The sequence below is a fragment of the Sus scrofa genome, chromosome 6 (assembly GCF_054392235.1).
Source record: "Sus scrofa isolate SSC_HxYL_T2T_F1_AM1 chromosome 6, Sscrofa_HxYL_maternal_Yorkshire_Landrace_v2.0, whole genome shotgun sequence".
NCBI lineage: Eukaryota > Metazoa > Chordata > Mammalia > Artiodactyla > Suidae > Sus > Sus scrofa.
Genome location: NC_139388.1, coordinates 2353968 through 2377437, shown reverse-complemented (window position 1 = coordinate 2377437; position 23470 = coordinate 2353968). Strand labels below are relative to the sequence as shown.

Below are 23470 nucleotides of genomic sequence, written 5' to 3'. Positions count from 1 at the left end.
CCGGGAGCCGGGGGCACAGGAGGGGCAGGAAGCTGCCCCCCAGGTCTCAGAGGGAGCACAGCTGCTGTTGTTTTAAGCCCCCAGTCTGTGTCCTTTGGTACGGCAGCCCCAGGGCACTCCACAGACAGAGGGGCCTCAGCCCACCGGGGTCTGAAGCCCTGGTTTCCACTCGGTGCCTCAGGGCTCTGTCAGGTCCTGCAACAGCCGTGGCCCTGGACACCGAGCCCCGATTCTGGGCCAAGTGAGCAGGTGTTTGGCTGCAGGGCTGCAGGGCTGAGTCCTGTCTGAGAGTCAACACTGCGTGACCAGTGCCCTTAGGGGGCTCTCCTGTTTTGTCCAGAGACCAGGCATCCTTGTGTGTGTGTGTGTGTGTGTGTGTGTGTGTGTGTGCCAGAGACCAGGCATCCTTGTGTGTGTGTGTGTGTCTGTGCCAGAGACCAGGCATCCTTGTGGGTGGGGGTGTGTGTGTGTGTGTGTGTGTGTGTCTGTGCCACAGCCCACAGCTGGCTTTGTGGGGGTCTCTCCTTCCCCACCCCAGCTGCCTCCGATGGGGCGGGAATCTGGGGAGGCCAAGGGGAGGACAGAGCTTGCCCACCACGGCCAGGGTCTGCCTACAGTGTCATCTGTCTGGAACGCCTGGAGGAGCTGGTCCTGGACCCCAAATTAGCTTCAAACTCAAAGGACGCTCTCCTCCCTGCACGGGCTGCAGCAGAGCCCTGAGAACGCGCTGCCCAGCACGGGGCTTTGTGGCTGCAGCCTCTCTGAGCGGCTGACCACCCAGGGCACGGGGGGCCGAGGGCAGCCATGGGAGAGCCGACTTCCGGGCCTTTGATTTCATCCTGGAGGGTGGCGCAAGCAAGCACATGACCTCCCACCGCACTCTGGACGCGGAATCCGTAGCTGTGCAGGCACCGGAAAGGTCTTAATTAAAACGATCTTAGAGCACCCGCGGGAAGGAGCCAGCAGCGTCACAAGTCCTCTTGCGGCGGCCGAGGGGCGCCGGTGTCTGCGTGTGACCCTGCGTGGGAGCTGCTGCTCTGAGCTTTCACGAGGAGCAGACCCACCCCCCGCCCCGGGACTGTGGAGAACCAAACTCCAGCTGCGCGGCCCAGTCCCAGCATCCTGTGGTCCAGGAGTGACCCTGAACCCCTCCATCAAGGCACCCTAAGTCCGGGATCGGGGGGGCCGGGACTGGGAGCAGCCTGCAAGGCACAACGGCCCGGGTCGCAGGCTGCCCGAGGTCCTGCTCACATCCCGAGGACAGTGTGAGATGGCCACCAAGGCCTGGGGCTGCTGCTGCTGCTGCTGTGGCCCTTTCACAGATCAGGACACTGAGGCTCCAGGAGCTGGCCAAGGAGAGCCGTGCGAGACCCAGGCCCTCCCAGGATGAGGGTCTCCTCCCCGCTCCCCACCCCGACCCCTAGTGCTCCGGCCGCCCCGAGCCTTTCCCACGGCCCCACCCCATCCAGGATGAACGCAGGGGGCCTCTCTCAAGGCGGCTCACGTCCCCACCCAGCACCCATCGCCACAGGCCGTGTGGGGCCACACCTGGCCCTGCTACCGGCCGGGAGGGGACCCTGGCGGCCCCTGGCCTGCACGGCCCTGCGGGGGCCTCGCCAACGCCAGGCCCTCCTTCTGGTCCAGGCGGGCCCCTGCCCCCAGCCCCAGGCCACTCTGGGGCAGCGTGAGACGTGGCGACAACCCGCACAGGGAGCCTCCACACCCGGGTCTCAGGCGACCTCGTGGGAGCTGCCGTGGGGCGCGGTGCCCCAGGGCAGGGGAGACGCCCCCTCTCACCAGCTCAAAGCCATGCCAGCCACTCCAGCGGCTCAGGGAGATGGGAGTTGTTCTCCCACCGGAGGCCACGGCCGAGCACACGGCCCTAGTGTGTCCTGCAGGAGCGGGCTGGGCTCCAGGGGCCAGCCTTGCACGCCTCACTCCCACACGCTGGTCTGGGACCAGCCTGACCTCGGGGCCGTGGGCCCTGCTGGGCGTCGGAGATAAGAAGCCAACAGACTGAAGTCAGAGGACAAAAGCGGGCACGAGGTGCCCCCTCTGCCCACAGTGGGTCCTTGGAGCTTTACCTCCAGGCCATGCACCCGACGGCCCGGTCCTGTCTGACCCCCACTCTGCCCCGCCAAGCAGCCCCCACCCACGCTTCCCGGCCACCGGGATCGCAAACGCTGACCTCAGTGTCCTCCTGGAAAGGTCGGGAATTAATCCAGAGGCCTCGGGGCCCAACGGCCCCCTGCCCTGCCCCAGGGGCTGCCTGAGATCTCAGCCTGGGCCCGCAGACCTGCTCCTCGGTCATAACTCTGCCCTCACCCAGCTGCCCCTCCTGCCCTCGGAAGGGCCACTTGGCCACCTGCCGGCAGCGTTGTCTACGACTCCCAAACACCTTCTGCAGACCGCACGCAGCGCGAGCCCCGCACGGCCAGCCGCGTCCTTGTCAGGGCTCACGAAGTCCCGTGAAGGACGGGAAGGCGGGCGGGACGGCTCAGGAGACTCACAGCAGCGAGGCCGACGCCACAGAGGCCTGGATGAGCCCCACGCCCAAGCCCCTTCTGCAGCCCCGGGGTCCCCCCGGGTGCCAGGCAGGCCAAGGAGAAGGACAAGCCCTGCCAGGCCGGGCAGAGGACAAAGCGCGGGGGCCAGTCTGTGAAACCCAGGTCACATTCTCCAGATGCAGCCCGCGGCCAATGCCAGCACCACTGAGCTGAGCCCCTGTGCCGCGAGGGGGCCGCCAGACTGCAGCGGGGAGGGGGTTGTTTGCACAAAGTGTCCGCTAGACGGGAGGGCTTGTCTGGGTGGAAAGCCAGGGCAGGAATTTTGCAGACGCTGCACTGCTTCCCAGGTTCGGAAAGGAAGGGCTTCGGGGGGCAGACTGTTTTCGACGGCAGCAGAATTATAAACATGTGAGGCATTCAGACTGAACAAAAGCCCTTTGCTGTCCCTGCTGAAATTTGTTTTTACAGAATCCAGGCCCTCCTACATCCCCCCGTGGGCCTGCAGCTAATCGCGCCGGCCAAGCAGCCACCTTCGTGGGCACGTCCTCTTCCAACGACACTGACGGGTCAGTGTGCAGGTCGGTGTGGTGGACACAGGACCGTCTCCTTCTGGTCGGTCCATCCCACCTGTGAGCTCGCACGGGGCTGCAAGGTGCTCAGCCCTGACCACCTCCCTTGGAGCTGGTCACTCCTGATACCTGGAGCCTGGCTGGGTCAGAGTCCTCCAGACAAAGCTCTGCCTTCCGGAAGATGCTGGAACCTGAAAGGCCAGCAGGCAGGGACACACGGGCTGGCTGCCCCCACCCCCGAGCTCTATCAGATGTAGATCGAGGCCCGAGGGTCCCTCCCTCCCCCGACACGGCGCTGTGGGGGGCCTGCTCCGTGTCCTCAAGGAGACCCTGGCATCTGCCTTGGACCAGTCCCCGTGGGCTCGCCCATCTGTGGCAGCCAAGCAGATGCCCACCCCAGGCCCGCTGCCCACCCCTCCTGGGGAAACCTGACCCCCAAGAAGGTTGCTTCCTGACAGCGTCCCCAGAGGACCCGGGAGCGAGGAGACCCCACCGCCACAGGATGACGCTGTGGCGTAGTCACCAGGATGCGGCCCGCCCGGTGCCCCCGCGTGCGCGCCCACCATGGGGCACAGGCGCTGCTGGGGGCAGCGTGCACATTCTCCCGTGGAAGATCATCGGCGCCCCGTGGCCGCGCTCCTAACGTGGCAGGCACAGCGCCCAGCTCTCCCCACGCACCCCGTCACCGCCCCACCCACCCCACACTGTGCTTCTCCCCGGGAAGGCAGGTTGGGGTCCAGAGATGGGCACCCCCCACACCCCGGGCACAGCCCCCCACGGCAGGGCCTCCCGGGCGCGCACTCACCCTTCCCAATCTGGATGAAGCCCAGCAGGATGATCAAGGCCAGAGCCAGGAGTTTGGCGGCAGCAAAGACGTCCTGCACACGGGTGGCGGCCTTCACGCTGTAGCAGTTCACGGCCGTGAGCAGCACTGCGGAGACAGGGGTGGCGAGTGAGACCTGGGCAGCCCTTCCTGGGTCTGACCTTCTCTGGACTCCAGCCCCAAGGTCACAGGCTGCGAGCCTGGGGGAGGGGGCGGGGGGGGGGGCCTTCCATAGAGGATTTGTTTTTTGGCCTCTTAACTGGACATCGAGGGCCCCACACACACCTGAGACCCTCTTGGCGGAGCCTTTGGGGACAGCGCTGAGCTCAGAGCAGGTTAAAAGCACACACATGCCACCTGGGGGCTGCAGTCACCTTTCTGCTCGCACTCAACACTCTAGCCCCACTTCTCAAGGCCCTCCCACAGGCCCCCAGACTCATGGAGGCAGGAACCCCTACCGCAGGGAAAGAGGGGAGGGGGTGGGTCCTTAGGGGCAATTCTGATGTGGGGGGGGCTGAAGGAGACACACGGCTGGGGTCCAAGCACCAACCCTGCTGCTGGGGTCACAGCAGACACCAAACAGTCACACTCCACAGAGGCCCGGGGAGACCCCCAGCCCTGCGCAGAGGTGGGCTGCACTTAGAGCTCAGGGACCATCAACACAGCCGCTCCATGAATTCACAGGAAAATCAGCCCAAACGCAAGGCGACGAACCCACCCTCAGCCCGCCCCTGCCTACTGCCTACTTCCTTGCTGCCGCTGCCTCTGCCGAGCCCCACGTGGAACAGGCAGTGAGGCCAGCTTCCGGGCCGCTCCTGCCCTCACACTGCTGCTGCCACCAGCTGCCCAGGGAGGCTGGCCAGGGCGCAGGTGGGGCCTTTTATGCTGGGCGGTTGGCGGTCAAACATTAACCAGCGTTGCCTGGCCCTCCAGAGCCCCGAGCGGGGCTTCGGTGAGAAAGCCTGGCACCCGGGGCTGGCAGGTGCCACGTGGCTTCCTCCCCAGCTAAATTAATTACATACACTGTCACAGCAGGAGGAACAGGTCCCAAACAAATCCACAGCTCGTTAGCTCAATGAGACAGACAGTTGAGGTGGGAGAAAAACAGGAAATGGCCCGAGAGCTTAGCTGAGGACCTGGGGCTTCAGGGCACCCTGCCTCCACCCAGTATTCGTTTCAGAAATTAAACGACACCCAAACAGCACCCCACCCAAACAGCACCCCGTCACCTTCCCTTTACTGCTCTAAGCCTGGCTAATGCAACTGCTGCCCAAGACTGCCATGTGCCCTCAGAGAGTTCAGGCGGAAAACTGCTCGTGCCCAGGTACCCGCGCCACAGCATGGACGCCACTTCCAGTAGCAGGAGCCAAGCCCGGGCGGGGAAGGGCTCAGGTGGGGGGGCCGACGTGTGCCGGGCAAACAGTGGCCTTCGCCGGCGGCCTTCACCGTGAGGCTCTGGGTGGACACACACACACACACACACACACAGAGTCAGCCCAGGCCTTCAGGACTAACGGGGGACAGCTGTCTGCCCTAGTGAGCACCCCAGCACTGCCACTCCCAGCACAGGAAACAGGCTCAGGGAGGCCTCCCGTCGTCCAGGGGGCCGGGGGCAGACCCGGGGCTCCGGGCCGCTGGTGCCCTGCCCCCACCTGAGAGGAGGGTGAGCAGCAGATCCCTTTCTCCTGGACGACCTGGCTGGCACCCGCTGCCACGTGGCAGGGAGCCAGGGGGAGGGGGCCTTGCGGGCAGCCCTGGTCCTTTCCCACCACCTGGTCCTGGGGAGCCTGGGCACAGCGGGGGGCTTTTCCGGGACAGTCTCAAGGCTCCCTCAAGGGAGTGTGACAAGGCTTCCTCTCCCGGATGCTCTGTGGCAAGAAGCTGGCAGATTGCATCAGGACTCCATTCATGTCCTGCGGGCGAGAGGGGGAGGTGTGGCCAAGCCACACGCAGGAGGGAGGCGGCTCCACAGCCATCTCACTGCCGCCTCTGCGGGACTCACCCGGTGTGGGGGCTCTGCCCCCGGGGGAGCAGGGGGGCTTCCCCCACCTCCCAGATGAGGACTCTGAGTTTCCGGGAGGGGGTGCGGCTGGCGCCGAGCCCCCGGCCCCAGGGCCCCACCCTGCCCCGCTGAGCGCCGCCCAGCAGGTGTCAGAGGCCCCGCACTCCGATAGGGACAGGGTGGCCTTCGCAGTCAGGAGGGCAAGGCGAGGACCCAGGACAAAGGGAACCTTGTCATACTCACTTCGTTTTACAGAAAGAACCAAAACATCGGATCAAAGGTTTTTGGGTTTTTTTTTTTGTCTTTTGTCTTTTTAAGATGAAAGTTTAATGCTCATTGACTTGATGAGTAAACACAGGCTCCATAGTGTCCTTTCTAAAACCTCCAAATGAAAGAGTCGGAAGAGTAAAGGGGTCGCCAGTGAGCCTGACCAAAGCGGTCCTGGGGGGCAGTCTGGGGGGCTGGGTTCGCAGCTGCATCACCTGCACAAGGTGCTTCAGCTTCCGCACCTGCAGGCTGGGGGGCTGGGGCCTGGGGAGGCTCTGGGTGAAACAAGTGTCACACCCAGACTTGTCCGCAGCCCCCCAGCCGCCACCATGTGTGCTGTGGGGGCGGCGGACACACACAGCACACCCTAGGCCACCGGCAGGCCGGTGAGGGAGGTGAGGCAGGCACACTGTCAGGAGCTCACTCTTGGGGTTCCCTTGCCAGCACCCCCAGATAAGCACAGCAACAGCTGGGGCAGGGGAGATAGAGCCCAGTGGCCTGCAGGCGAGCGGCTCTGGGGCCCGTGCAGAGGCAGGAGCCCGCCCTTCGGGGCTGTGCCTGTCCTGTCCTCCTGCTGTGACACAGCCACCTAGAGGGCTGGCAGGGGAGCCCTGCCTCCTGCAGAGTCTCTGTCCCTCGGCCAAGGGGCCCCCCAGGGCTCTACCTGCACCCCGTCCTCATGACGTCCAGTGAGAGGCGGAAGAGCCCTTGGTGTGCCTGCCAAGACCGCTTGTCACCAGCCTCCAGGAGGGTCCTTATCTGAGCACCCAGCTCCCTCTCCCCTCAGCACGGCCTGGCCTGAACTCTCACCTCAGCCTGACCTGGTTATCTCGACGGCCAGGCCTCCGGGATCCACCTCCAGGCTCAGCCGCCAGCCCTGGGTCTGCCCCCAGGCCTGACTGCTGAGACGGGACTTCATGTGGGCAGGTCTCACGGCTCCTTTATGTGACCAGCGGCTGGCTGTCTCGCTCACACTGGAGGGCTCGCAGTTCAAGGGGAGCCTGTCCCGGTTTAAACACACCAAAACCAAACACAGAACACACACCCAAATCCACTCTACCAGGAGGGTAAAACCCGACAGGAGTTATCAGGTCTGGTACCCAGGAGTCTGTGGACGCCCGTAAACAAAACCAGCAATGGTCCTGGCCACGAGGGCAAGGGATGAGCACCTGTTGTATACTGAGGCTCGGTACGCGCACCCGCTGTATACTCAGGCCCAGTGCGAGCACCCACTGTATACTCAGGCCCAGTGCGAGCACCTGCTGCATCCTGAGGCTCACTCCATCACCCAGGGCCCTGAGTGCTCCCAGGGTGGCCGCCGACTCCAAGCCCCACACCCTCACCGCCTCTGCTCACCTGAGGTCTCACACACCACAGCCAGGCTGTGAGCTCAAGGGACCAGGTGGAACCAGAGCATCGGGGGCTGGCCCGCCCCACTCGTCAGAAAACCCACTCCCCCCCTCCCCTGTGTCTCTGACGGGGCTGCGGCTCCCTCATGCCTGGTCCAGGGTTGCAGGGATTGTTCCCCACCCCGTGCCCCACCATGAAAAGGGGTGAGTGCAGCTGTCACCTGGGTTGGACACAGGCCCACGGGGCAGAGCCCCAGAGCCTGGAACCCACCAGCGGGTTCCTCAAATGAGCCTCTTAGAAAAATGTGCTTTTTTTGCGCAAATCTTGAGGATTCTTTGGATAAATGGGGCCAGGACTGGAGGCAGAGAGGGTTGGAGGCCGAGGACAGCTCCACACAGATGGGAGCAGCCCAGACGCCAGGCAATGAGCTCTGCTGCCTCCCCCACCCCGTGGGCCCCGAGACGGCAGCGGACGTTGCTGGTAGGCTGCGCAGGCTACAGGAACTGGAGAAGCCACTGGCACCAGGCCAGAGAGCAGTACCAGCTGACCACTGAGCCTATGGCCACACAGACCAGGGCCCAGCAGCCTGCCCGTCTGCCCAATCCGCCCACTGACCAGGGGCTCTCACTGGGCATCCAGGCCTGGAGCCCTGGCTGCAGGTGGGCTGAGGCTCCTGGCCTGGGGCCAGTGAGCACAGGCTTCTAAGTGGCCCAGGTGGCCTGAGGCAGACATGACCACTGAGAAAGCATCTGGTCGCTCTGGGGTCCCATCTTGCCTTTACCCACAGTCCAAAGCCGCCCGGGACACGGGGATGCAGGGTTTAGTGGGTGCTCAGCGAGCCAGGCCCTGCGCCCCGGCGCTGGACACCCAGACGTCGTCCGGGACAACCTCATACGGCAGGGCCCTGCCTCCCACACAGCTCAGGGACACCAACGCCAGAGTCCCCAGGACCCCGTGGAGACCCGGGGGGTGACTTCATGACGGGTAAGTCACCTCTACCAGCTCCAAGACAGTGAACACACAGGAGCCAGTGGCACGCAAACAAGTGAGAACGCCGGCCTCACCGCCAGACACCCTCGAATGCGGAGCCCGCTCAGGGCAGCAGCCTGGCTTCGGATCTACCCCGCTCAAGAGCCTCCAAGTTCCCGTCATGGCGCAGTGGAAACGAATCTGTCTAGGAACCATGAGGTTGTGGCTTCAATCCCTGGTCTGGCTCAGTGGGTTAGGGACCCAGCATTGCCGTGAGCTGTGCTGTAGGTCGCAGACATGGCTTGGATGCCGCGTTGCTGTGGCCGCGGTGTAGGCCGGCAGCTGTAGCTTGGATTCAACCCCTAGCCTGGGAATCTCTGTATGCCACAGTCGTGGCCCTAAAAAGCAAAGTAAAATAAAATGAAATAAAATAAAATGAAAAGACAGAAGCCTCCAGAGTGTCCAGAGAACCGAAGGAAAATAAAGGAACTGCCAGGGGCTGAGGCTGCTCGGATGGCACCCAACCCAGGTCCAGTCTCCCAGGAGCAGCCAGACCTGAAACCTCAGGCCCATCGGGACACCGCCCCTTCAAACGCCCCCGCCCCTGTCGAGTCACTGATTTCCTGCAAAAAGAATTATTAAGAGGCTGTGCCACTTTTTCAAGTGCAACCAGCCCTGGAACATGTGTTTCAGGTTTTCCATTTGTAACCGGGACTGGGTGACTCCCAGCCACAGAGCTGCCCTGGCCGCATGTCTGGAACAGGGGCGTCGGGGACAGGGTTGACACTTCATTTCAAAACTCCTCAGAAAAAGGCAGATTCAGTCCACTCTGAGGTCTGCGGAGGGTGGCAGGAAGCCCTGCTAGGGGCCATGGCTCACTTTTTTGGGTTCTTCTGAAGCAGAGCCCTGCAGAATACAGCGGTTCCCAAGCCCCCCGCTTCCAGGGCCCCAGGAACAGCCAGGATGCATAGGAAGGAGCCCCCGCCCTAAATTGGCCTAGATTTCTGACACGCTGTGGGACTCTGGACAGCGAACTTAGCAGGTTTGAGCCTGCTGCCTCATCAGCTAAACAGGAATACCGCTGCCGGCCCCATGGGTGAATTGGGTGAATTCTGACCGGCAAACGCGGCGTCCAGCTTGCCTCCAGGTTACTAATCCGAGCGGTCACTGCTGAGGACAGCCAAGGCTGTATGTGCAGGGACTCTGGGATCAATCTCATCCCCGGCCCGCACCTTCGGGGCCTGCAAACTCCCACCACAGCCCCACCCAAACCTGCTGCAGCTTCCCCAGCACCTTCATTTGCCAGCTGGGGTCCATGGAGCTCAGAGAGGTTGTCCGACTTGTTGGAAGTCACACAGCCATCACCAGGGGAATGGGGCGAGTCCACCCGGGCTTCCTAAGTCCAACTCCAGTGCTCTGGACACTTAACAGAGTCCTTCAACTCTGGCTGCCCGGAGAGGTCCCACCCCCTGCTCCCCACCCGCCACTGCTTTCCCCCCACACACTGTGCTCCCACCTTGCTAGGTGCAGCCAGGGAGACCCACCACGGGGGTGGGGGGGCAACACCCACAGAGCTCCACCCTCCACAAACCCATGAGGGGCCGGCTGAGTAGGGGGCATGGCCTCGCACTGGTTCAGACCCGAGTCTGAAGCAGGCTGTTGTATTAGGGGTGGGGAGGGGAGGGCCTTGGACAGGTGTCTTGAGCAGGACGTGCCTGGAGCACTGCCTGTCCCGGCCACGGCCCCTGCCTCATTAAGCTACAGGATGTATTCTTGCGTGCCCCCCCGCAACCAGGCAGGGCCACCCCAGGACGTGTGGACCTGAGAGGAACTGAAGCTGAGCTGAGAGACCCCTCCCCGCAAGACTAAGGGACACTCATTGTACCTGTGACAAGGCCACGTGCGGACCCCCGAGGTCCCTCTGTGTCTCAGCAGAGGCGAGCAGACCCGTTCACCCCCTGCCCCATCCTTCAGGCTCCCTGGGGGGACTTCTGTCCCCAGCACCCCTCCCCCACACCCCCTTCGTCCTTTCCCTCAGCTCTGAGTAACATGTGGCTCCTACCGAGTGGGGTAGCCAGGCCTTAAGTGGCTCCAGCCAGGCCCCCTCCACCCACCTCCTGCACCGCAGTGGGGGAAGCACCTGCTCCCCCAGGGTGTCCACTGGCCAGGCGCACCTGCTCCGCTGTGCCTCTTTCCTGGACAGTCCCTCTGACACCAGACCCCTGTTGCGATGGACAGGCTGAGTCATACACCCTCCACCCAGCTCTGCCCCGCCCCAGGCTCTCTCCGAAACAGGCCCAGAGAGGCCAAGCACCTGGCCCCAGGTCACACAGCCAGCCGGTCCCCTGGAAGGGGACCTGTGTCCATGCTGAGGGCCGAATCCCATACCAGCTCACGGGGACAGGGACAAAACACTGGGCTGGCTGCAGGGTTACAGTGGGGGCCCGCCGTGGGCCCATGGCTCCGGACAGTGGCCTCGGTTCTGCACTAGCTACATTTGGGGCGACTCGCAGATGATTGGGTTGTCAGCCAGCAGCCAAGGTCAGGGTGACTCAGCATGGACTAGGCTGCCCGCATCAGGGTGAAGCCTTCAGAGCACGTATATCCCCCCGAACCCCAGCGGAGGCGTGGGTGCAGCCCAGGGGCACAACCCAGCCAGGAGGCAGATCTGAGGGTAGGACAGCCCACCGGAGGCCACAGGAGTGCAGGCTACCTGGACTGCCTACCCTTCCAGCAGGAATTCAGGAGCCCCTAGGACTGAAGAAAGATGGGTGGGGGCCTCCTGCTAGGGTCCCGACCATCACAGCCAAGGAGCTGCTGGGCTGGGCAGCGTCCTGCTGGTGGGGACAGAACAGGGCAAAGCCCAGGGTGGGGACAGGGGTTGCTCTGGGCCCCCAGCCAGCAATCCAGATGAGGGCCCAGGAAGGTCACACGGACAGGGGGTGGACTCACATGCCCCCGGTCTCTGGCACCTGCTGTGAGTCACGGAAGGAGGGGCAGGAACTGGAGACCAACGTGGGCACGGGACAGGGCCCGCCTGGCCCTGGAAGCTCGTTCGTGAAGCAAAGAGAAAGGTGGACAGTTTCCTAGACGGCTCCCTGTAAGGGGTCTGACCCCCCCAAAGCCAGGGTGGGGAGGCCCGGGTGGGCAGTGCTTCCCAGGGTCCGGGACAGACACTCCGCACCCAATCCAGCAAGTGCCCGGTGTGGCCACCACACCGTCCCGGGCCCCTGCCGCTCTCCACCCTCACCAGACTCCGTGTGTCCCCATGCGGGTGACAAAGATGGCTGGGGGGGAGGAGGGCGCCACAGCCTGGGCTCCCACCCCCGGTGGCCTCAGTCTCCTGGCTGTCACGTGGGGGCACCGTCTCGGGGAGAAGCCAAGGCCGTGGGGGTCCGGGAACCCAGCGGCTGGGAGTCTGGAGTGAACGTGCTGCGTGCGAGGCTCCGGGCAGAGTGTGTACATTCCACAGGATTATGCGAGGGGTCCGAGGCCGGCGAGAGGGTCAGGGAGCCCACCCTGCCCCTCCCGCCGCCCTGGGTCACGCGCTCTGTGAAGCGCCCGCTGCCGCGGTCCCATGACTCAGGCCCGGGCACTTTCACGTCTGGCGGGGAAAGCCGGATTTCAGCGCTAATTGCCAGGCTGCGGTCTGCACGCAGCTCACAGCGCGGGATGCTGGGCTCGCCAGCTCCTTGGAAACACACAGAAGCCTCAGCTTCACGGGGCGAGGGGCTCAAGCCGGGCGGCTGGCAGGCGTCCAGGCACTCTGAGCTGGGTGTGGGTGGTGCGCAGGCCTCACGGTGACAGGCCTGGTCTGGGCCCCAGGGACACAGTGGTGGACACGTCGTGCAGGCGCCCACACCACCGGGAGGGGTCTCGACGGGCAGCCTGGCCTCCCCCGACCCTGGTCATCACCCCGCCCCACAACCCTACCTGGGAGTCCGCTGGGCTCACTCGCCCACAGCCAACCTCTTGCCACATCTGCACCCATCCCTGCAGGGGGCAGGTGTGCCCCAGCCCGCAGGACGATACCAGGACAGCCCCCCAGCCCCGACGCAGAGCCGCCAGGCCTCCCTCCACCTCTTCACCCCTCCCTTCGTTTTGCTTAAAGAGGGGAGAGTATTTTCCAGGGCAGCTCGAGAGACCAAGGGTGACACCAGACAGAGGGCAGGGGGACAAACAGCTACAGCCACCCGGGAGCCAGGCTCAGGCAATACACCATGGCCCGAGTCCCCGCAAACACCCACGTGTCGCAGATGAGGAAACCCAGACTTGGAGGCCGCGGTTTCTCGAAACCGAACCTGGATCTCCGTGCAGATGGCAGGCTCCTTACCCGACCCCCCGCAGAGGAGATCTCAGGACACACGGGCCCAGAGGAACCACAGCTGAACACCCCTCCCCACTCCACATAGGGTCACAGTGTGTGGGGGGGGGGACTCTAGGGGACCTTTGGTGACCCCGTCTGTCTCCTGTGAGAAGGCAGGTGCTTTCTGGACCCCACAAAGGACCACCAGGAAGGGCTGTCCCGACCCCAGAGTCCCATTCTTAGCCACCAGCAGACCTGCCAGGGTCTATAAGACTGATGGATGATGTGTGTGACACATAGGGGGTCTGGGGGCTATCTTGGCAGACACCGCTGTACCACCCTCCACCCACTGGTGGGGGGGAGGGGGGCCACCCGGTCTGCAGCCACTGTCCTTTCACCTACCTGTCCTGGGCCATGGAGACAGGCTCCGGCTGAGCAGAGGGCAAAGGGAGCCCCTTCAAACCTTCTTTTAAGAGCCTCTCCGAGAGATACAGGACTGGATCAGGTCACAGCTGTGTTTCGGAACCACAGTGGCTCCACATGCCTGCCCTGGGGCCCGTCCTCTCTGTGGCACCTGCCCCCAGCCTCTCCAGATCCCACCAGACCCACAGAGAGGCAGCCAGAGAGGTTGGATAAACTGGACCAGAACTCAGGTCAGCAAGAACCTCAGCTCTGCCGCAAAGACCAGCCTGGCGTCCCCCACATCTCAAACAAACGGTACCAGTAAGCAGTTTCATGATCCATGTAAACCTAGACTCCACCAAACTCCCAGGCCAGTGGGAAGGCATTACGGACCTAGAATCTCTCCCCTTCGGGACTCGTTAAAGACGTGCAAACACCAGGGACACACCGTGAAAGGGCCCCTTTCCATCATTTCTATGTCAGACCTCCAAGAAAAGGGATTTTCGCCCATTTATGTCACCAGCAGGCTCATTCTAACCACCAAAGCCAAGCACAGTTGCGATGAACAGAGAGCCGCCGTCCTGGGCCGGCCCAGAGGACAGAAGCCATCAAGCAGCCACACCGGAGCTTGGCTCCAGCACCCAGCACACGCGGGCTGCTGGCTGGGGGTACAGAGGACCCCTTCTCCTCTCAGAGGTTCTAGAACCCAGTCTGTGTGCAAGAAACAACACTCAGAAACTCCCATGGCTTTGCACTGCCTTCTCCGTGGCCCCCAAGGGCAGGCCCCCTCCCTGGACCTTTCTCTGTGCCCAAGGGAGAGCAGCTGTTCCGGCCATGTGCCCCCCACCCCACGCCAGACCCCGTACAAGTGCTCAGTCTTGCAGACAGCATCGCCCTTGTTACCAAAAATCTTCCCCTCAGGAGAAGCAACGCACACACACAGACACGTGGGGTTTCAGAGGAAAAGAGTTCCACAGGCTCAAGAGGACAGGAAGAATGTCACCCAGGGTCCCACCACAAGGGCTGCCATTCACGTGACCTCCCCGCTGGAGGCAGAGTGCTGGGCAGGATGTACCCCCCGCAGCCCCTGCAGAATTCTTCCGAGGCTTTACCTGCTTAAACTCAAAGTTTTTGTAAGTGCAGGATCCATTTTTCGAGACTAGAGAGCTGGCCCTGTAAGCACAGTGTTAGGTCGAGATCCTCCAGGCTGAGACTTTAAATCAGACCTAGCAAGGACGAACATGGGAGTGACACAGATCAAGCCAGAGGGGCTTTCTCGGACTCAGCTCAAAGCATCCTCTCAAAAGCCCACCAGACGTCTCAGGTTCCCCAGTCCTCAGGCAGATCGCCTATAGCCACGGCTATTCCTAGACGTGGCCCAAAGGTTTTTCTAAGTGGAATCCTCATTTCTGAGAGGCCTCAAAAGGCAAAATGTGCCCTCCCTGGTGTGGCTGCCACCAGGGTCTCAGGCCTCCTGGGGTCACCACTTTCCGGAGTGTGCCTCAGAGCTCTGGGACACCCCCGGCCCCCCAACTGCCCTGCCCCCAGCAACACGCTGAACTTATGCAGGAGGCTGTCCCTGTGCTCCAGAGCCCCAACAGTACCAGGAGCTGCTCCAACTGATTACACTGTCCCGTGTCTCGATCCGGAAACCACACACCAGCCCTGCCAGCACCACCAAGCTTAGGGCAGAGCCTCAAAGCAAGTGGCAGCTCTGAAAGCAGGACACTTCCACCTTGCAAGCAAGTTGGCGGAGGGGTAAGGGCAAAACTGCCAGAGGCCCCCAAACAAAGAAAAGATAAGGAAATCACATATCTTTTAGTACAAAAGATTTTCTTCCCTGAAATCCCATGAGAAAACAGCCCACCAGCATTCTGGGACCTTACCCACCAACGTTAGGGCTACACCTGATGGCTGTTTTCGGCCCAACCTGGGACCCCAAACCTAGCCCCCGCCACCCACATGTAAGCTGCAGCCAAGCACCCCTCCTCCACCAGTCACTAGGCAACCTTCAGGAGACTCCACGGTGCTGCCTAAACGTGCAGCTCATTCACTGCCCACACAGAATTTTATTACTATTGGTTTTTGTATGAGTCAGCCTTTCTTGATAAGCTGGTTTGAATGCTTTTTTAAAAAAAACTACGACCGCTCTAGACAAACAGTAAGCATTTGGGAACTCAGACAGGAAATTCGCTTTTCAGACGCTCCACGTGGGTGCCTTGCAATCAGACAGGGTATTACTCCGCTCCAAGGCCTCTGACGGACTAAGGCGAGTTACGGCCAGAGGCGCGAGGCGGGGACCTACTGGCTCTCTCTGCGGAATTCCAGGCGAGGTGGAGACGAATGAATGAAACGCACGTGGGTTCTGGGCCCAGGGCCCTTAGGTCTAAAACTGCGGGGTCGGCCTGGAACAGGGGATGGGGGGGATGGCCGGAGGCGGCCTGGGGATGGTCCAGGAGTGCGGGGACAGCGGGGACGCGGGCGCGCGGCGATCTCGGCTCCCCCTCCCCGCGTCCCCAGGTTCCCCCCGCCGGTACTCACGCACGCATAAGCAGGCCACGAGCTTGGCGGCCTCCTCCGGCACCGGGCAGGTGGGGAAGAGCGGCTTGAGCAGGTAGGTGGCGAAGACGAGCGCCACGATGTACTGCGAGGAGGGCCGGATGATGAGCAGCTCGATCCAGAGCTTGAGAAAGGCGGGCAGCGAGCCGTACACTTCGAGCATGTAGGCGTAGTCGCCGCCAGACTTGGTGATGGTGGTGCCCAGCTCGGCGTAGCAGAGCGCGCCCACGATGGAGAAGACGCCGCAAACGGCCCACACCACCAGCGCCAGCCCGGGCGAGCCCGCCTCCTTGAGCACGCCGGTGGGCGTCACGAAGATGCCCGAGCCGATGATGGTGCCCACGATGATAGCCACGCCGTTGAGCAGGGTGATGTTGCGCTGCAGGGTCACGCCCTCACCCTCCGCCGGCCGCGCGGCCAGCATCCGCTCCCGCGCCTGGCGCTCCTCCTCTGTGGCCGCCGCGGGAGCCGCCGGCGGGCGCCGCTTCAGGCCGGGGCCCGCCATGCTGCCGCGCGAGCCAGGCAGGGCGAGGGCGGGGCCGGGGCTGGGGCTGGGGCCGGACACCGGGAGCGCGCCGCCCACTGGAGACAGCCGGTTCCCACGGCGCTGCCGCCAAGCCGCTGCGTCAGCCCGTGGTGCGCCGCCGCCCTTTATACGCCGCCGCCGGCCCCGCCCCGCCCGCCAGGCCCCGCCCCAAGCCCCGCCTGCGCGGCGCGCCCCGCCCCTCGCCTCCAGCCGCCCTGCCCGCGGTCGGTCGGCGGGCTCGGTGGTTCAGCCCCGCAGGTGGAGCGTGCAAACCCTGTCCGGCCGCGGCTGGCTCGCGATCTGGGCCCCAAGTGCTCCCCGGAGGCCTCGGCCGGTTCCCCGTGTGGAGCGCGCCGACCGCGTGCAGCCAAGCGTGGCGGGCCGTCCCGGTCCCGCGCGGTCCCGGGAGACCCAGGCCGGTGCCCCACACGTGGAGCGCCCCGGCCGCGTCCCCGAACCTGGCGGACGCGGATGGCCCTGGCCCCGCGGTGTACCGGAGGACCCCAGCCCGGCTCCTCGCAAGTGGAGCGTGCTGACCGCGTCCCACCGAGCCTGGCGGACGGGTACCCGCAGCGCTTCGTGCACGTGGAGGGCCAGGCACCTTGCCCTCCTCACCGGCTCCCGCAGTGGCCCAGAGCAAGCACCCAGGGACCTCGATGCTGCAGTGTGGGCCTAGGCGATAAGGCAGGGCCAACCTGAGGCCACAGCACAGGAGGGGTGGGATTTGGGGAGGCTCTGGGGCTCAGAGAAGACCTGCCTGCCCCCTGGAGTGCGCCCAGGCCCGGTGTGGCTCTGGCTTCCTGTTCCTGAGGTGATAGGATCTGCTCATCCTAGGGGCTTGGGCGCTACGAAAATGATCAGAACTGAGCGGGAGCCCCTGGAGGAAGCTCCAGGTTGGGCCTGGGGTCCTGAACTCAGAGAAGAGGGAAGCGCTGGAGGCCTCATGGGAACTCATTCCTGGGCTCCGAAATTCCCATGTTTATCCCAAGGGAAACCTCCTTGCCAAAGAGCAGCATCCAGGGCGCAGCTTTAAGAAACAGCGACAGAGGCGCTGGAAAACCAGGAATCTGCAGAAGCTTAGCTAAATTGATAAAGCAGGGATTCCCTGAAGGAGCACGGTGAGAACCCCTCCCCCACATCTAGCTGGAATATCCAAAGGTAGGCTGCAAGATGAAGGGGCTCTAGCCTTATTCTTTCTTTCTTTCTTTTTTTTTTTTTTTTTTGGTCTTTTCTGTCTTTTTAGGGCCCCACCCGCAGCATATGGAGGTTCCCAGGCTAGGCGTCTAAACGGAGCTGTAGCTGCCATCCTACACCACAGGCACAGCAACGCCAGATCCGAGCCACGTCTGCGACCTACTCCACAACTCATGGCAACGCCAGATCCTTAACCCACTGAGCAAGGCTGCAGATCAAACCTGCAACCCCATGGTTCCTAGTCGGATTCGTTTCCGCTGCGCCACAACGGGAACTCCTTGAGCCGTATTCTTAAAGAACTCCAGATTTCTGGATAGGAAGTGTGGCCAGGTACTAGTGGTCAGAATCAGAAGAGGACGTGCAGGAAGCCCAATCATTTCCGGCTTAGAAACAAGAAAGGATGAGAAATACTTGCTGATTGGCCTTCCCGTCGTGGTTCAGTGGTTAACAAACCGGACTAGCATCCATAAGGATGCGTGTTGGATCCCTGGCCTTGCTCAGTGGGTTAAGGATCTGGCGTTGCCATGAGCTGTGGTGTAGGTCACAGACATGACTTGGATCCTGAGTTACTGTGGCTGTGGTGTAGGCTGGCAACTACAGCTTTGACTGGACCCCTAGCCTGGGAACCTCCACAGGTGTGGCCCTAAAAAGACCAAAAAAAAAAAAGAAGAAGAAGAAGAAAGAAAGAAAGAAATACTTGTGGATTAAGCTGACATGCGCACAGGGAAAGAATTTAGAGTCCCATCTCAGGGGAGTTTAGCCAGGGTGAGCCATTAGTGTTGCTAGTTTGTTTTGGCTGTGCCCGTGGCATGAAGAAGTTCCTAGGCCAGGGATCGAACCCCCACCACAGCAGTAACCAGAGCCACAGCGGTGACAACGCTGGGTCCTTAACCCCCTGAGCCCCCGGGGGCTCCCAGGGCATGTCATTTGGACCTTCCACATCCCACCGGTCAAACCCGGCCCCCCCAACATGCCAGCCCTTCATCTGCGACGGTCCAGTCCAATGACCTGTCCATCACACAAATACTAACTTGCAAGATGTCTAAGTTGGTGGCTCCGGGGGGGAATCAAAAGTCATCTCTCTGCTCTTGTTCTCCCGCTATCTTTTCAGAGGATGCCGCTTGGCGGGAGGCCAGAAGACCAAGGGCTGAGCGGACTTCCTGAGCCTTTATCAGGCGCTGTGCTGAGCCCCGGGTGTGCACATTCTTATTTAATGGAGGAAGTGCCACTTTCTTTGTCGACGAGGATGTGGAGGCTTGGCAGAGCAAGGGACCTTGTTTGACCAGGAGGTGGGCTGCAGCCCCATCCTTCAGGGCCTGAACTCAGCTGGTGTACTTCCCGTCCTGCGGCACCCACCCCTTGCTGTTTCTTTACCTCTAGGCCGTTCAACAGCTAAGACTTGACCGTCTCAGCATGCACTTCAGTTTCACGTGGAAGGCGGTTAGTTGGCCATGCTCTCGGGGAGGGTCCCAAACTTCTCCACCTGGTGTTCCTGCCGCTGACACCTGCAGGTCCGTCCCCTGTGCAGGCCCCTGCACTGGCCTCCAGGCCCATGACAGCAAGTGCCTCCTCTAGACGCCAGAGACGCAGTCAAGAATTGCATGTGAGAGCGTGAAATTAACAACCCTGATAGGCCAGAGAAGCAGGGGCAAGGAAGCGGGCCAGTCCCATCCAGCTTCCCTGGAGTACCACTAACAAGGGCGGCAGAGGACGGAACGGGATGTGCCTCCTGTGGGGGCTCCTGGGAAGCCGTGCCAGACGGAATATCGGGAGGGTGAGGACACCCCAGGGGCATTTCTATGGTCCCACGGCAGTTACGCCATCACTGTCAGTTTCTGCTTAGTTTTCGTGAGACCACCCTAGATTTCCAATGGCAAACTTGCCTTGGGAGACGTATATATAATAAAACATATGTTTGTCTCAGACCTGCCTAGTGCAGGTTGAAGAAAACCCTTACCCAGAACTCAACTCTAAAAAAACCAAAAAAAACAAAAAGCACAAACTTAGCAAAGAGCGCCATCTACTGGTGAGATGACAAAAAGGAGCTCTGAGGCCAAGGGCGACTCAACCAGCTCACTCAGCTCCTTCCAGGGACAGCCAGAGACGACCAGCACTGTGTTGTCTGCTCCCACCAGAGTTGGTGGAGAAGCTGGGAATTTCTACAGGGGAAGCTTTGCAGTTTCTGTGAAAAGCTTAAAGCCATGTGGTGCATCTGACCAGTGTTCCATTTCTAGAAATTGCTCTAAAGCAATAAAGGACGTGCTCGGTTTGGGCTACATGGTTGTTTGCTGTAGTCTTAAAAAACGCCGAAGGTAATATTGGAAATAACCCAAATGTCCTACCAGCTGCCTTGTAAACTTTGCTGTATCCGCTTGGCGGAATACACTGTAACCATTAAAAACCGGGGCAAACAAGAATCTTTTCCAGCTCGCCATGTCCCGCAGTGGATGGAGGGCTGAAGAATCACCTTCCGAAACCCCATGGCTGGACCCTCGGGTGTTCCCGCTGAGCAGGGACCCCACTCTACATTTTGAGGTCTGGGAGGACCACCGTTTTTGGAGGAACGGGTAGTTCCTGTTTCTCAGGTGCAGGATGCGATCTGGCCCCAAGGCCACCTGCCTCTTCGTGGGGGAGGGTTTCCGGGGCCTCTCAGAACAGGGAGTGTTAGCCCTGGAGAAACAGAGCTGCCTTGGAGCAAACAGGCAGGGCTTCAGTGGCAGAGCTGCCTCTCTGTAGGGGCTGTCAACTGTGACCCCCTTCGGGTAAGCCTCTTTCTCCTGTTTGGGGTTCAGAGGCTCTGGATCCCATCCTGGGAGCGAGAAGCTTGTTGCAGGAAGAGAGGCTGGACGTGCGGCCTACGTAGGGCATGCTCTAGAAGCTTTTCCTGCCAGCTCTCTGAATCTCTCCTGTCATCTCCAAACCCTCAGTGATTTTCAGATTCCTGATGGCAAAATGTGGGCTGCTGAAAACAGGGCGGGGGCGGGGATGCGGGTGAAGCTTAAAGGCAGAAGCTCTCAGCTGTAAGACAAATGAGCTCCGGGTCTAAGGCAAAGCATGGTGACCAGTGTTAGCAAAAGCCTTGATTGTGTCTTCGCAAGTTGCCAAGAGAGTAGATCTTACAGGTTCACATCCTGAGAAGAAAAATCGTAGCTATGGGAGTGATGGATATTAACTAAACGTACTGGGTGATCATTTTGCAATATAAACAAATATCAAATCATTGTGCTATGCATCTGAAACTAATACAAGGTTATACACCAATTAAACTGGGGGGAAAGGAAGGGAGGGTATGGCATGGCAGCAACAGAAATCATGGGCTTGACAGCCAGACGCCCCAAGTTCCCGCCTGGGCCCCACTGCACACCTCCTGAAGGAGCGTGGGCAAACCCTACCCCTTGCTGGGCCTCAGTTTCATTTTCTATAAAATGGGAATCATAGGACCTACTGCCAATGAACTAACCCAGGTAAAGCGTCTGTCCCCAAAGAACAACTTGATAAGCAGCAGCCGCTCGTAGAGGTGGTGGCAAATGGGCGGAAAATGGTGACCTTTATGCCAAGATGGGAACAGCCTCCATCTCCAGCTGGGGCCGGGGTTGGGGTGTGAGCTAGGAATTTTTTCTTCTCCATATTTCCCTGTTGTTTCTAAACTATCTGCAGTGAGGCTATACTATTTTTAGATGGTTCATCTTAAAAAGTCCCGTTTTTACGGGTCCCCCAAATTGAAAAAAATGTAGCTGTGAGCACAGGCGCTGCCTGGTAGTCCTGCCTCCCTTTCCAAACGCAATGGCAGCTTTCTCTCCTCCGATCTTCTCTGGGGAAACAGGAGCATCTATAAAGACGTCCTCCTGCTTGTCTGACTGTTGCTGGCATTTTGGGCCCCCCGCCCGAGGAGAGTGTGGAATGGGCTTAAAAATCTCATGGGCAGAAGTGGATTCCACGTCCTTTGTAAACACCGCAAGGGGCAGGTCACCAGCAGGTGTGTTTCTCTTCACCTGTTGTTTCTGCAGACAAATAGAGCTTACATCCATTTAGTGTGGTTTCCTGCTGTGTAGACAGACCTTTGCTCCGACAGGTGGTGCATAGACAGGGTTCAGGATGCCTGCCTCCCATCGAGGGCTGCACTCGTGGGCACCCTGGCCTGGACAGCTGGCCCAGAACCGCACTTACTCACATGTGCACAGAGCGGCTGGTGGCCCAGGCTCCCAAGGGGAGCGCTGGTGGGGTTAACCTGTCCCCAGCTTCCACACCTGTGACAAGGGGCAAGTAACAGCACTTCCGTCTTAGGTGTGTGAGGCTGAAAGGACACGGGTGTGTGCAGCCTCTCCGACCAGGTCTGTCTAGTTGGAAGTGACCACGATGGCAGCCAGGAGGCAGGAAGCTGGGAGGGAGCAGATGAGACGGCTCCTTGTGCAGGGAGTCACATGTCCTTGGCTCCAAGGATGGGGGTTTTCCAGTGGGGGAAATGAAATTGTCAGGAACCACCAGGAACAGCTGAAACAAAGCCCACGTGTGGCCGGCAGAATTCACATGCTCACCAGTCTGGTCCTGGAAGCCAGGTGGTGTGGTGGCCTGAGTAAGCATTGCGCCTACCACAGACGGGTCACCAGCGGCCACTCACCAAACTCCCCGCCTGCCCTCTCCCTCCAGCCGCTGCCCGGACCCCGAGCAGGGTCTCTCTATGGTCGATGTGGGAATTAAATGGCATAAAAGAGCTCGTCATCCTGGCCTGGCCTCAACAGCCCCGACGTGGTGGTGCTGTACCCACACCGGCTTGGGAAACAGAACGTACCTTGGGTGCTTGCTGAGGGCAGCCCCACCTCTTCAAGCCTGCAGACAGGGACAGAACAGCGAGGCACCACGAAAGCATGGCTTTTCAAAACACATTTCCAGAAGAAAAGACACGTGCTGGGTGAAAAGAACACAGACATGTGTCCCACACGAGTGAGAACAAACACAGCAGGGCAGCCCCATGGGGGCGGTGGCGGGTGGCAGGTGGCGGGTGGTGGTGGGGGGGGGACTTTCACATCAGTAGAGGATTTATTGGGTACATTTTTTTTTCCCAGGGTAAAATGTGACCTTGAAAGAAGAGCCAGGACCTAAGAGGACTCTACATACTCAGGGCATCCTGCTTGGATTCTCGGACGGATGAAAACCACAGCCATGGGAGTTCCCGTCGTGGCGCAGTGGTTAATGAATCCAACTAGGAACCATGAGGTTGCGGGTTCGGTCCCTGGCCTCGCTCAGAGGGTTAAGGATCCGCCGTTGCCGTGAGCTGTGGTGTGGGTCACAGACACGGCTTGGATCCTGCGTTGCTGTGGCTCTGGCGTAGGCCGGTGGCTTCAGCTCCGATTAGACCCCTAGCCTGGGAACCTCCATGTGCTGTGGGAGCGGCTCAAGAAAAGGCAAAAAGACAAAACAAACAAAAAACAAACAAACAAACAAACAGAGAAAGAGTTTGCCTGGGTTTTATTGATGTCCTGGGCTTGTGACCGGCCGCTGCGAGGGTCATGATTCCCGCAGGTTTGGCCTTTTGCTCAGAAAGCCGGCCTTGCTCATGGAAGATGCCGGAAGACCACTAGTGGGAAACGGAGTTTGAGAGTTCGGGCCTGCCTGTCAGCTGACAGAGAAAGCACGTGGCCCCTGCAGAGAGCAACTGTCACTCAGCCACGGAAGCGCGTGAGGGACTGACCCGCCCCGAGGTGGACGGACCCTGAAAACCCTGTGCTCGGGGAAAGGGCTGGACGCGTGGCAGCGTCTGATTCCGTCTGTATGAAACATCCAGAAAAGGTGAACCTGGGCAGACAGGGAGAGCATCGCCGGGGTTGCGGGGGGGGGGGGGCGGGGGCGGGGAGGGGGGAACCCACCGGTAGCAGGGCCTCTTTTTTTCTTCCTGGCGACAAGATGTCTTGGAACCAGAGGGTAGTGAAGGTTGCACGTCGATGGGAGGCTGCGAATGTCACCCAGCCGTCCACTTCAGAAGGGTTCAATGTCTTTGG

General features: G+C 61.1%; 2 long non-coding RNA genes across 2 annotated transcripts in view; both read right to left on the bottom strand.

Moving 5' to 3' along the window:
• LOC102162270 (large neutral amino acids transporter small subunit 1) overlaps positions 1 to 16382 on the bottom strand; it is a 28360-nt gene extending 11978 nt beyond the window's left edge. The window contains exons 1-2 of the long non-coding RNA XR_002344446.2: positions 15737 to 16382; positions 3882 to 4007 (exon numbers count right to left, since the gene is read on the bottom strand). This is a non-coding gene — a long non-coding RNA (large neutral amino acids transporter small subunit 1). The remainder of the gene's footprint in view (positions 1 to 3881; positions 4008 to 15736) is intronic.
• A 6541-nt stretch (positions 16383 to 22923) lies between these two features.
• On the bottom strand, positions 22924 to 23466 carry LOC146402145 (uncharacterized). Its single transcript, XR_014805292.1, has 2 exons — positions 23339 to 23466; positions 22924 to 23114 (listed from the first exon to the last, which is right to left on the bottom strand). It is a non-coding gene; the product is annotated as an uncharacterized LOC146402145 (long non-coding RNA).
• Positions 23467 to 23470: the final 4 nt, after the last annotated feature.